Raw genomic sequence first — 12,602 nt, 5'->3', positions numbered from 1 at the left:
CACGTGTAAAGGGGGCACCCAGATTTGAACTGGGGACCTCTTGATCTGCAGTCAAATGCTCTACCACTGAGCTACACCCCCCAGGTGCCCAACGCACTGCATGTTTACACTTTCCACATACTACAGTGACAATTGTCTAAAACACCTCTCTTGTCTGCGCCTTTCAACAGTTTACGTGCAGCAGAGATGTTTTGTATGTGAAACCTATTTCCAAAATGACTGTCTGACTTCAATAGCATTTGCATCGGCAATGGAAATGGCTGAGTGGCAGAGTTTAATTGGACCTAAGTTATTGCGCAAATGCCCTCCGAACTGACATCAGCTCTGAACGAATGCACATGCAAGGCTTTCAAGCTCTCGTTTCGGCACTGCAGTGCTACATTGCAACATCGCAACATCTCACGAGGCAACACGGATCTTCGTGTCCTTCAGCTGTTCATCACAGAAGGAACTTTGCCGTGGTCGTTGAATGCGGGAAGAAAACACCCCTTCCAAGGAGTTCCCGGTGCAGAGGGGTGAACGGCAGATCCTCGATGCACTGCTCACGTGTAAAGGTGGCACCCAGATTTGAACTGGGACCTCTTGATCTGCAGTCAAATGCTCTACCACTGAGCTACACCCCCCCATGGGCCCAACGCACTGCATGTTCACACTTTCACATACTACAGTGACAATTGTCTTAAACACCTCTCTTGTCTGCGCCTTTCAACAGTTTACGTGCAGCAGAGATGTTTTGTATGTGAAACCTATTTCCAAAATGACTGTCTGACTTCAATAGCATTTGCATCGGCAATGGAAATGGCTGAGTGGCAGAGTTTAAATGGATGTAAGTTATTGCGCAAATGCCCTCCGAACTGACATCAGCTCTGAACGAATGCACGTGCAAGGCTTTCAAGCTCTCGTTTCGGCACTGCAGTGCTACATTGCAACATCTCACGACGCAACACGGATCTTCGTGTCCTTCAGCTGTTCATCACAGAAGGAACTTTGCCGTGGTCGTTGAATGCGGGAAGAAAACACCCCTTCCAAGGTGTTCCCTGTGCAGAGGGGAAAACGGCAGATCCTCGATGCACTGCTCACGTGTAAAGGGGGCACCCAGATTTGAACTGAGGACCTCTTGATCTGCAGTCAAATGCTCTACCACTTGGCTACACCCCCCCCATGTGCCCAAGGCACGGCATGTTCACACTTTCCACATACTACAGTGACAATTGTCGAAAACACCTCTCTTGTCTGCGCGTTCCAACAGTTTACGTGCAGCAGAGATGTTTTGTATGTGAAACCTATTTCCAAAATGACTGTCTGACTTCAATAGCATTTGCATCGGCAATGGAAATGGCTGAGTGGCAGAGTTTAAATGGACGTAAGTTATTGCGCAAATGCGCTCCGAACTGACATCAGCTCTGAACGAATGCACATGCAAGGCTTTCAAGCTCTCGTTTCGGCACTGCAGTGCTACATTGCAACATCTCACGAGGCAACACGGATCTTCGTGTCCTTCAGCTGTTCATCACAGAAGGAACTTTGCCGTGGTCGTTGAATGCGGGAAGAAAACACCCCTTCCAAGGTGTTCCCTGTGCAGAGGGGTAAACGGCAGATCCTCGATTCACTGCTCACGTGTAAAGGGGGCACCCAGATTTGAACTGGGGACCTCTTGATCTGCAGTCAAATGCTCTACCACAGAGCTACACCCCCCAGTTGGGGAACGCACTGCATGTTCACACTTTCCACATACTACAGTGACAATTGTCTAAAACACCTCTCTTGTCTGCGCCTTTCAACAGTTTACGTGCAGCAGAGATGTTTTGTATGTGAAACCTATTTCCAAAATGACTGTCTGACTTGAATAGCATTTGCATCGGCAATGGAAATGGCTGAGTGGCAGAGTTTAAATGGACGTAAGTTATTGCGCAAATGCCCTCCGAACTGACATCAACTCTGAACGAATGCACATGCAAGGCTTTCAAGCTCTGGTTTCGGCACTGCCGTGCTACATTGCAACATCTCACGACGCAACACGGATCTTCGTGTCCTTCAGCTGTTCATCACAGAAGGAACTTTGCCGTGGTCGTTGAATGCGGGAAGAAAACACCCCTTCCAAGGTGTTCCCTGTGCAGAGGGTAAACGGCAGATCCTCGATGCACTGCTCACGTGTAAAGGTGGCACCCAGATTTGAACTGAGGACCTCTTGATCTGCAGTCAAATGCTCTACCACTGAGCTACACCCCCCATGTGCCCAACGCACTGCATGTTTACACTTTCCACATACTACAGTGACAATTGTCTAAAACACCTCTCTTGTCTGCGCCTTTCAACAGTTTACGTGCAGCAGAGATGTTTTGTATGTGAAACCTATTTCCAAAATGACTGTCTGACTTCAATAGCATTTGCATCGGCAATGGAAATGGCTGAGTGGCAGAGTTTAATTGGACGTAAGTTATTGCGCAAATGCCCTACGAACTGACATCAGCTCTGAACGAATGCACATGCAAGGCTTTCAAGCTCTCGTTTCGGCACTGCAGTGCTACATTGCAACATCTCACGAGGCAACACGGATCTTCGTGTCCTTCAGCTGTTCATCACAGAAGGAACTTTGCCGTGGTCGTTGAATGCGGGAAGAAAACACCCCTTCCAAGGAGTTCCCGGTGCAGAGGGGCGAACGGCAGATCCTCGATGCACTGCTCACGTGTAAAGGGGGCACCCAGATTTGAACTGGGGACCTCTTGATCTGCAGTCAAATGCTCTACCACTGAGCTACACCCCCCATGTGCCCAACGCACTGCATGTTCACACTTTCCACATACTACAGTGACAATTGTCTAAAACACCTCTCTTGTCTGCGCCTTTCAACAGTTTACGTGCAGCAGAGATGTTTTGTATGTGAAACCTATTTCCAAAATGACTGTCTGACTTCAATAGCATTTGCATCGGCAATGGAAATGGCTGAGTGGCAGAGTTTAATTGGACGTAAGTTATTGCGCAAATGCCCTACGAACTGACATCAGCTCTGAACGAATGCACATGCAAGGCTTTCAAGCTCTCGTTTCGGCACTGCAGTGCTACATTGCAACATCTCACGAGGCAACACGGATCTTCGTGTCCTTCAGCTGTTCATCACAGAAGGAACTTTGCCGTGGTCGTTGAATGCGGGAAGAAAACACCCCTTCCAGGAGTTCCCGGTGCAGAGGGGCGAACGGCAGATCCTCGATGCACTGCTCACGTGTAAAGGGGCACCCAGATTTGAACTGGGGACCTCTTGATCTGCAGTCAAACGCTCTACCACTGAGCTACACCCCCCAGGCGCCCAACGCACTGCATGTTTACACTTTCCACATACTACAGTGACAATTGTCTAAAACACCTCTCTTGTCTGCGCCTTTCAACAGTTTACGTGCAGCAGAGATGTTTTGTATGTGAAACCTATTTCCAAAATGACTGTCTGACTTCAATAGCATTTGCATCGGCAATGGAAATGGCTGAGTGGCAGAGTTTAATTGGACCTAAGTTATTGCGCAAATGCCCTCCGAACTGACATCAGCTCTGAACGAATGCACATGCAAGGCTTTCAAGCTCTCGTTTCGGCACTGCAGTGCTACATTGCAACATCGCAACATCTCACGAGGCAACACGGATCTTCGTGTCCTTCAGCTGTTCATCACAGAAGGAACTTTGCCGTGGTCGTTGAATGCGGGAAGAAAACACCCCTTCCAAGGAGTTCCCGGTGCAGAGGGGTGAACGGCAGATCCTCGATGCACTGCTCACGTGTAAAGGTGACACCCAGATTTAAACTGGGGACCTCTTGATTTGCAGTCAAATGCTCTACCACTGAGCTACACCCCCCATGGGCCCAACGCACTGCATGTTCACACTTTGCACATACTACAGTGACAATTGTCTAAAACACCTCTCTTGTCTGCGCCTTTCAACAGTTTACGTGCAGCAGAGATGTTTTGTATGTGAAACCTATTTCCAAAATGACTGTCTGACTTCAATAGCATTTGCATCGGCAATGGAAATGGCTGAGTGGCAGAGTTTAAATGGATGTAAGTTATTGCGCAAATGCCCTCCGAACTGACATCAGCTCTAAACGAATGCACGTGCAAGGCTTTCAAGCTCTCGTTTCGGCACTGCAGTGCTACATTGCAACATCTCATGACGCAACACGGATCTTCGTGTCCTTCAGCTGTTCATCACAGAAGGAACTTTGCCGTGGTCGTTGAATGCGGGAAGAAAACACCCCTTCCACGGTGTTCCCTGTGCAGAGGGGTAAACGGCAGATCCTCGATGCACTGCTCACGTGTAAAGGGGGCACCCAGATTTGAACTGAGAACCTCTTGATCTGCAGTCAAATGCTCTACCACTTGGCTACACCCCCCCCATGTGCCCAAGGCACGGCATGTTCACACTTTCCACATACTACAGTGACAATTGTCGAAAACACCTCTCTTGTCTGCGCGTTCCAACAGTTTACGTGCAGCAGAGATGTTTTGTATGTGAAACCTATTTCCAAAATGACTGTCTGACTTCAATAGCATTTGCATCGGCAATGGAAATGGCTGAGTGGCAGAGTTTAAATGGACGTAAGTTATTGCGCAAATGCGCTCCGAACTGACATCAGCTCTGAACGAATGCACATTCAAGGCTTTCAAGCTCTCGTTTCGGCACTGCAGTGCTACATTGCAACATCTCACGACGCAACACGGATCTTCGTGTCCTTCAGCTGTTCATCACAGAAGGAACTTTGCCGTGGTCGTTGAATGCGGGAAGAAAACACCCCTTCCAAGGTGTTCCCTGTGCAGAGGGTAAACGGCAGATCCTCGATTCACTGCTCACGTGTAAAGGGGGCACCCAGATTTGAACTGGGGACCTCTTGATCTGCAGTCAAATGCTCTACCACAGAGCTACACCCCCCAGTTGGGGAACGCACTGCATGTTCACACTTTCCACATACTACAGTGACAATTGTCTAAAACACCTCTCTTGTCTGCGCCTTTCAACAGTTTACGTGCAGCAGAGATGTTTTGTATGTGAAACCTATTTCCAAAATGACTGTCTGACTTCAATAGCATTTGCATCGGCAATGGAAATGGCTGAGTGGCAGAGTTTAATTGGACCTAAGTTATTGCGCAAATGCCCTCCGAACTGACATCAGCTCTGAACGAATGCACATGCAAGGCTTTCAAGCTCTCGTTTCGGCACTGCAGTGCTACATTGCAACATCGCAACATCTCACGAGGCAACACGGATCTTCGTGTCCTTCAGCTGTTCATCACAGAAGGAACTTTGCCGTGGTCGTTGAATGCGGGAAGAAAAACACCCCTTCCAAGGAGTTCCCGGTGCAGAGGGGTGAACGGCAGATCCTCGATGCACTGCTCACGTGTAAAGGTGACACCCAGATTTAAACTGGGGACCTCTTGATTTGCAGTCAAATGCTCTACCACTGAGCTACACCCCCCAATGGGCCCAACGCACTGCATGTTCACACTTTGCACATACTACAGTGACAATTGTCTAAAACACCTCTCTTGTCTGCGCCTTTCAACAGTTTACGTGCAGCAGAGATGTTTTGTATGTGAAACCTATTTCCAAAATGACTGTCTGACTTCAATAGCATTTGCATCGGCAATGGAAATGGCTGAGTGGCAGAGTTTAAATGGATGTAAGTTATTGCGCAAATGCCCTCCGAACTGACATCAGCTCTAAACGAATGCACGTGCAAGGCTTTCAAGCTCTCGTTTCGGCACTGCAGTGCTACATTGCAACATCTCATGACGCAACACGGATCTTCGTGTCCTTCAGCTGTTCATCACAGAAGGAACTTTGCCGTGGTCGTTGAATGCGGGAAGAAAACACCCCTTCCACGGTGTTCCCTGTGCAGAGGGTAAACGGCAGATCCTCGATGCACTGCTCACGTGTAAAGGGGGCACCCAGATTTGAACTGAGAACCTCTTGATCTGCAGTCAAATGCTCTACCACTTGGCTACACCCCCCCCATGTGCCCAAGGCACGGCATGTTCACACTTTCCACATACTACAGTGACAATTGTCGAAAACACCTCTCTTGTCTGCGCGTTCCAACAGTTTACGTGCAGCAGAGATGTTTTGTATGTGAAACCTATTTCCAAAATGACTGTCTGACTTCAATAGCATTTGCATCGGCAATGGAAATGGCTGAGTGGCAGAGTTTAAATGGACGTAAGTTATTGCGCAAATGCGCTCCGAACTGACATCAGCTCTGAACGAATGCACATTCAAGGCTTTCAAGCTCTCGTTTCGGCACTGCAGTGCTACATTGCAACATCTCACGACGCAACACGGATCTTCGTGTCCTTCAGCTGTTCATCACAGAAGGAACTTTGCCGTGGTCGTTGAATGCGGGAAGAAAACACCCCTTCCAAGGTGTTCCCTGTGCAGAGGGGTAAACGGCAGATCCTCGATTCACTGCTCACGTGTAAAGGGGGCACCCAGATTTGAACTGGGGACCTCTTGATCTGCAGTCAAATGCTCTACCACAGAGCTACACCCCCAGTTGGGGAACGCGCTGCATGTTCACACTTTCCACATACTACAGTGACAAATGTCTAAAACACCTCTCTTGTCTGCGCCTTTCAACAGTTTACGTGCAGCAGAGATGTTTTGTATGTGAAACCTATTTCCAAAATGACTGTCTGACTTGAATAGCATTTGCATCGGCAATGGAAATGGCTGAGTGGCAGAGTTTAAATGGACGTAAGTTATTGCGCAAATGCCCTCCGAACTGACATCAGCTCTGAACGAATGCACATGCAAGGCTTTCAAGCTCTGGTTTCGGCACTGCCGTGCTACATTGCAACATCTCACGAGGCAACACGGATCTTCGTGTCCTTCAGCTGTTCATCACAGAAGGAACTTTGCCGTGGTCGTTGAATGCGGGAAGAAAACACCCCTTCCCAGGTGTTCCCTGTGCAGAGAAGTAAACGGCAGATCCTCGATGCACTGCTCACGTGTAAAGGGGGCACCCAGATTTGAACTGGGGACCTCTTGATCTGCAGTCAAATGCTCTACCACTGAGCTACACCCCCCATGTGCCCAACGCACTGCATGTTCACACTTTCCACATACTACAGTGACAATTGTCTAAAACACCTCTCTTGTCTGCGCCTTTCAACAGTTTACGTGCAGCAGAGATGTTTTGTATGTGAAACCTATTTCCAAAATGACTGTCTGACTTCAATAGCATTTGCATCGGCAGTGGAAATGGCTGAGTGGCAGAGTTTAAATGGATGTAAATTATTGCGCAAATGCCCTCCGAACTGACATCAGCTCTGAACGAATGCACATGCAAGGCTTTCAAGCTCTCGTTTCGGCACTGCAGTGCTACATTGCAACATCTCACGACGCAACACGGATCTTCGTGTCCTTCAGCTGTTCATCACAGAAGGAACTTTGCCGTGGTCGTTGAATGCGGGAAGAAAACACCCCTTCCAAGGTGTTCCCTGTGCAGAGGGGTAAACGGCAGATCCTCGATGCACTGCTCACGTGTAAAGGTGGCACCCAGATTTGAACTGAGGACCTCTTGATCTGCAGTCAAATGCTCTACCACTTGGCTACACCCCCCCCATGTGCCCAACGCACTGCATGTTCACACTTTCCACATACTACAGTGACAATTGTCTAAAACACCTCTCTTGTCTGCGCCTTTCAACAGTTTACGTGCAGCAGAGATGTTTTGTATGTGAAACCTATTTCCAAAATGACTGTCTGACTTCAATAGCATTTGCATCGGCAATGGAAATGGCTGAGTGGCAGAGTTTAATTGGACGTAAGTTATTGCGCAAATGCCCTACGAACTGACATCAGCTCTGAACGAATGCACATGCAAGGCTTTCAAGCTCTCGTTTCGGCACTGCAGTGCTACATTGCAACATCTCACGAGGCAACACGGATCTTCGTGTCCTTCAGCTGTTCATCACAGAAGGAACTTTGCCGTGGTCGTTGAATGCGGGAAGAAAACACCCCTTCCAAGGAGTTCCCGGTGCAGAGGGGTGAACGGCAGATCCTCGATGCACTGCTCACGTGTAAAGGGGGCACCCAGATTTGAACTGGGGACCTCTTGATCTGCAGTCAAATGCTCTACCACTGAGCTACACCCCCCCAGGTGCCCAAGGCACGGCATGTTCACACTTTCCACATACTACAGTGACAATTGTCGAAAACACCTCTCTTGTCTGCGCGTTCCAACAGTTTACGTGCAGCAGAGATGTTTTGTATGTGAAACCTATTTCCAAAATGACTGTCTGACTTCAATAGCATTTGCATCGGCAATGGAAATGGCTGAGTGGCAGAGTTTAATGGACGTAAGTTATTGCGCAAATGCGCTCCGAACTGACATCAGCTCTGAACGAATGCACATGCAAGGCTTTCAAGCTCTCGTTTCGGCACTGCAGTGCTACATTGCAACATCTCACGACGCAACACGGATCTTCGAGTCCTTCAGCTGTTCATCACAGAAGGAACTTTGCCGTGGTCGTTGAATGCGGGAAGAAAACACCCCTTCCAAGGTGTTCCCGGTGCAGAGGGGTAAACGGCAGATCCTCGATGCACTGCTCACGTGTAAAGGGGGCACCCAGATTTGAACTGGGGACCTCTTGATCTGCAGTCAAATGCTCTACCACTGAGCTACACCCCCAAGGCGGAAAACACGTTGCATGCTCACACTTTCCACATACTACAGTGACAATTGTCTAAAACACCTCTCTTGTCTGCGCCTTTCAACAGTTTACGTGCAGCAGAGATGTTTTGTATGTGAAACCTATTTCCAAAATGACTGTCTGACTTCAATAGCATTTGCATCGGCAATGGAAATGGCTGAGTGGCAGAGTTTAATTGGACCTAAGTTATTGCGCAAATGCCCTCCGAACTGACATCAGCTCTGAACGAATGCACATGCAAGGCTTTCAAGCTCTGGTTTCGGCACTGCAGTGCTACATTGCAACATCGCAACATCTCACGAGGCAACACGGATCTTCGTGTCCTTCAGCTGTTCATCACAGAAGGAACTTTGCCGTGGTCGTTGAATGCGGGAAGAAAACACCCCCTTCCAAGAAGTTCCCGGTGCAGAGGGGTGAACGGCAGATCCTCGATGCACTGCTCACGTGTAAAGGGGGCACCCAGATTTGAACTGGGGACCTCTTGATCTGCAGTCAAATGCTCTACCACTGAGCTACACCCCCCCATGCGCCCAACGCTCTGCATGTTCACACTTTCCACATACTACAGTGACAATTGTCTAAAACACCTCTCTTGTCGGCGCCTTTCAACAGTTTACGTGCAGCAGAGATGTTTTGTATGTGAAACCTATTTCCAAAATGACTGTCTGACTTCAATAGCATTTGCATCGGCAATGGAAATGGCTGAGTGGCAGAGTTTAAATGGACGTAAGTTATTGCGCAAATGCCCTCCGAACTGACATCAGCTCTGAACGAATGCACATGCAAGGCTTTCAAGCTCTCGTTTCGGCACTGCAGTGCTACATTGCAACATCTCACGAGGCAACACGGATCTTCGTGTCCTTCAGCTGTTCATCACAGAAGGAACTTTGCCGTGGTCGTTGAATGCGGGAAGAAAAACACCCCTTCCAAGGAGTTCCCGGTGCAGAGGGGTGAACGGCAGATCCTCGGTGCACTGCTCACGTGTAAAGGGGGCACCCAGATTTAAACTGGGGACCTCTTGATCTGCAGTCAAATGCTCTACCACTGAGCTACACCCCCCATGGGCCCAACGCACTGCATGTTCACACTTTGCACATACTACAGTGACAATTGTCTAAACACCTCTCTTGTCTGCGCCTTTCAACAGTTTACGTGCAGCAGAGATGTTTTGTATGTGAAACCTATTTCCAATATGACTGTCTGACTTCAATAGCATTTGCATCGGCAATGGAAATGGCTGAGTGGCAGAGTTTAAATGGACGTAAGTTATTGCGCAAATGCCCGCCGAACTGACATCAGCTCTGAACGAATGCACATGCTAGGCTTTCAAGCTCTGGTTTCGGCACTGCCGTGCTACATTGCAACATCTCACGAGGCAACACGGATCTTCGTGTCCTTCAGCTGTTCATCACAGAAGGAACTTTGCCGGGGTCGTTGAATGCGGGAAGAAAACACCCCTTCCCAGGTGTTCCCTGTGCAGAGGGGTAAACGGCAGATCCTCGATGCACTGCTCACGTGCAAAGGGGGCACCCAGATTTGAACTGGGGACCTCTTGATCTGCAGTCAAATGCTCTACCACTGAGCTACACCCCCCATGTGCCCAACGCACTGCATGTTCACACTTTCCACATACTACAGTGACAATTGTCTAAAACACCTCTCTTGTCTGCGCCTTTCAACAGTTTACGTGCAGCAGAGATGTTTTGTATGTGAAACCTATTTCCAAAATGACTGTCTGACTTGAATAGCATTTGCATCGGCAATGGAAATGGCTGAGTGGCAGAGTTTAATTGGACGTAAGTTATTGCGCAAATGCCCTACGAACTGACATCAGCTCTGAACGAATGCACATGCAAGGCTTTCAAGCTCTCGTTTCGGCACTGCAGTGCTACATCGCAACATCTCACGAGGCAACACGGATCTTCGTGTCCTTCAGCTGTTCATCACAGAAGGAACTTTGCCGTGGTCGTTGAATGCGGGAAGAAAACACCCCTTCCAAGGTGTTCCCTGTGCAGAGGGGAAAACGGCAGATCCTCGATGCACTGCTCACGTGTAAAGGGGGCACCCAGATTTGAACTGAGGACCTCTTGATCTGCAGTCAAATGCTCTACCACTTGGCTACACCCCCCCCATGTGCCCAAGGCACGGCATGTTCACACTTTCCACATACTACAGTGACAATTGTCGAAAACACCTCTCTTGTCTGCGCGTTCCAACAGTTTACGTGCAGCAGAGATGTTTTGTATGTGAAACCTATTTCCAAAATGACTGTCTGACTTCAATAGCATTTGCATCGGCAATGGAAATGGCTGAGTGGCAGAGTTTAAATGGACGTAAGTTATTGCGCAAATGCGCTCCGAACTGACATCAGCTCTGAACGAATGCACATGCAAGGCTTTCAAGCTCTCGTTTCGGCACTGCAGTGCTACATTGCAACATCTCACGAGGCAACACGGATCTTCGTGTCCTTCAGCTGTTCATCACAGAAGGAACTTTGCCGTGGTCGTTGAATGCGGGAAGAAAACACCCCTTCCAAGGTGTTCCCTGTGCAGAGGGGTAAACGGCAGATCCTCGATTCACTGCTCACGTGTAAAGGGGGCACCCAGATTTGAACTGGGGACCTCTTGATCTGCAGTCAAATGCTCTACCACAGAGCTACACCCCCCAGTTGGGGAACGCGCTGCATGCTCACACTTTCCACATACTACAGTGACAAATGTCTAAAACACCTCTCTTGTCTGCGCCTTTCAACAGTTTACGTGCAGCAGAGATGTTTTGTATGTGAAACCTATTTCCAAAATGACTGTCTGACTTGAATAGCATTTGCATCGGCAATGGAAATGGCTGAGTGGCAGAGTTTAAATGGACGTAAGTTATTGCGCAAATGCCCTCCGAACTGACATCAGCTCTGAACGAATGCACATGCAAGGCTTTCAAGCTCTGGTTTCGGCACTGCCGTGCTACATTGCAACATCTCACGACGCAACACGGATCTTCGTGTCCTTCAGCTGTTCATCACAGAAGGAACTTTGCCGTGGTCGTTGAATGCGGGAAGAAAACACCCCTTCCAAGGTGTTCCCTGTGCAGAGGGGTAAACGGCAGATCCTCGATGCACTGCTCACGTGTAAAGGTGGCACCCAGATTTGAACTGAGGACCTCTTGATCTGCAGTCAAATGCTCTACCACTTGGCTACACCCCCCCATGTGCCCAACGCACTGCATGTTCACACTTTCCACATACTACAGTGACAATTGTCTAAAACACCTCTCTTGTCTGCGCCTTTCAACAGTTTACGTGCAGCAGAGATGTTTTGTATGTGAAACCTATTTCCAAAATGACTGTCTGACTTCAATAGCATTTGCATCGGCAATGGAAATGGCTGAGTGGCAGAGTTTTAATGGACGTAAGTTATTGCGCAAATGCCCTACGAACTGACATCAGCTCTGAACGAATGCACATGCAAGGCTTTCAAGCTCTCGTTTCGGCACTGCAGTGCTACATTGCAACATCTCACGAGGCAACACGGATCTTCGTGTCCTTCAGCTGTTCATCACAGAAGGACTTTGCCGTGGTCGTTGAATGCGGGAAGAAAACACCCCTTCCAAGGAGTTCCCGGTGCAGAGGGCGAACGGCAGATCCTCGATGCACTGCTCACGTGTAAAGGGGGCACCCAGATTTGAACTGGGGACCTCTTGATCTGCAGTCAAATGCTCTACCACTGAGCTACACCCCCCATGTGCCCAACGCACTGCATGTTCACACTTTCCACATACTACAGTGACAATTGTCTAAAACACCTCTCTTGTCTGCGCCTTTCAACAGTTTACGTGCAGCAGAGATGTTTTGTATGTGAAACCTATTTCCAAAATGACTGTCTGACTTCAATAGCATTTGCATCGGCAATGGAAATG

General features: G+C 48.7%; 8 non-coding genes across 8 annotated transcripts; all 8 read right to left on the bottom strand.

Annotated features, from left to right (window-relative positions):
- Positions 1 to 9: 9 nt before the first annotated feature.
- Positions 10 to 81, bottom strand: trnac-gca (transfer RNA cysteine (anticodon GCA)). Its single transcript has one exon. It is a non-coding gene; the product is annotated as a tRNA-Cys (tRNA).
- A 2,611-nt stretch (positions 82 to 2,692) lies between these two features.
- On the bottom strand, positions 2,693 to 2,764 carry trnac-gca (transfer RNA cysteine (anticodon GCA)). The gene has a single exon. It is a non-coding gene; the product is annotated as a tRNA-Cys (tRNA).
- A 4,225-nt stretch (positions 2,765 to 6,989) lies between these two features.
- On the bottom strand, positions 6,990 to 7,061 carry trnac-gca (transfer RNA cysteine (anticodon GCA)). The gene has a single exon. It is a non-coding gene; the product is annotated as a tRNA-Cys (tRNA).
- Positions 7,062 to 8,061: 1,000 nt separating this feature from the next.
- Positions 8,062 to 8,133, bottom strand: trnac-gca (transfer RNA cysteine (anticodon GCA)). The gene has a single exon. It is a non-coding gene; the product is annotated as a tRNA-Cys (tRNA).
- Positions 8,134 to 8,596: 463 nt separating this feature from the next.
- On the bottom strand, positions 8,597 to 8,668 carry trnac-gca (transfer RNA cysteine (anticodon GCA)). Its single transcript has one exon. It is a non-coding gene; the product is annotated as a tRNA-Cys (tRNA).
- A 472-nt stretch (positions 8,669 to 9,140) lies between these two features.
- Positions 9,141 to 9,212, bottom strand: trnac-gca (transfer RNA cysteine (anticodon GCA)). Its single transcript has one exon. It is a non-coding gene; the product is annotated as a tRNA-Cys (tRNA).
- Positions 9,213 to 10,211: 999 nt separating this feature from the next.
- On the bottom strand, positions 10,212 to 10,283 carry trnac-gca (transfer RNA cysteine (anticodon GCA)). The gene has a single exon. It is a non-coding gene; the product is annotated as a tRNA-Cys (tRNA).
- Positions 10,284 to 12,352: 2,069 nt separating this feature from the next.
- On the bottom strand, positions 12,353 to 12,424 carry trnac-gca (transfer RNA cysteine (anticodon GCA)). The gene has a single exon. It is a non-coding gene; the product is annotated as a tRNA-Cys (tRNA).
- Positions 12,425 to 12,602: the final 178 nt, after the last annotated feature.

The sequence above is a fragment of the Hemiscyllium ocellatum genome, unplaced genomic scaffold (genome assembly GCF_020745735.1).
Source record: "Hemiscyllium ocellatum isolate sHemOce1 unplaced genomic scaffold, sHemOce1.pat.X.cur. scaffold_3155_pat_ctg1, whole genome shotgun sequence".
Classification (NCBI taxonomy): domain Eukaryota; kingdom Metazoa; phylum Chordata; class Chondrichthyes; order Orectolobiformes; family Hemiscylliidae; genus Hemiscyllium; species Hemiscyllium ocellatum.
Note: the sequence above shows the minus strand (reverse complement) of the source record. Positions and strands in the feature narration are given on the sequence as shown.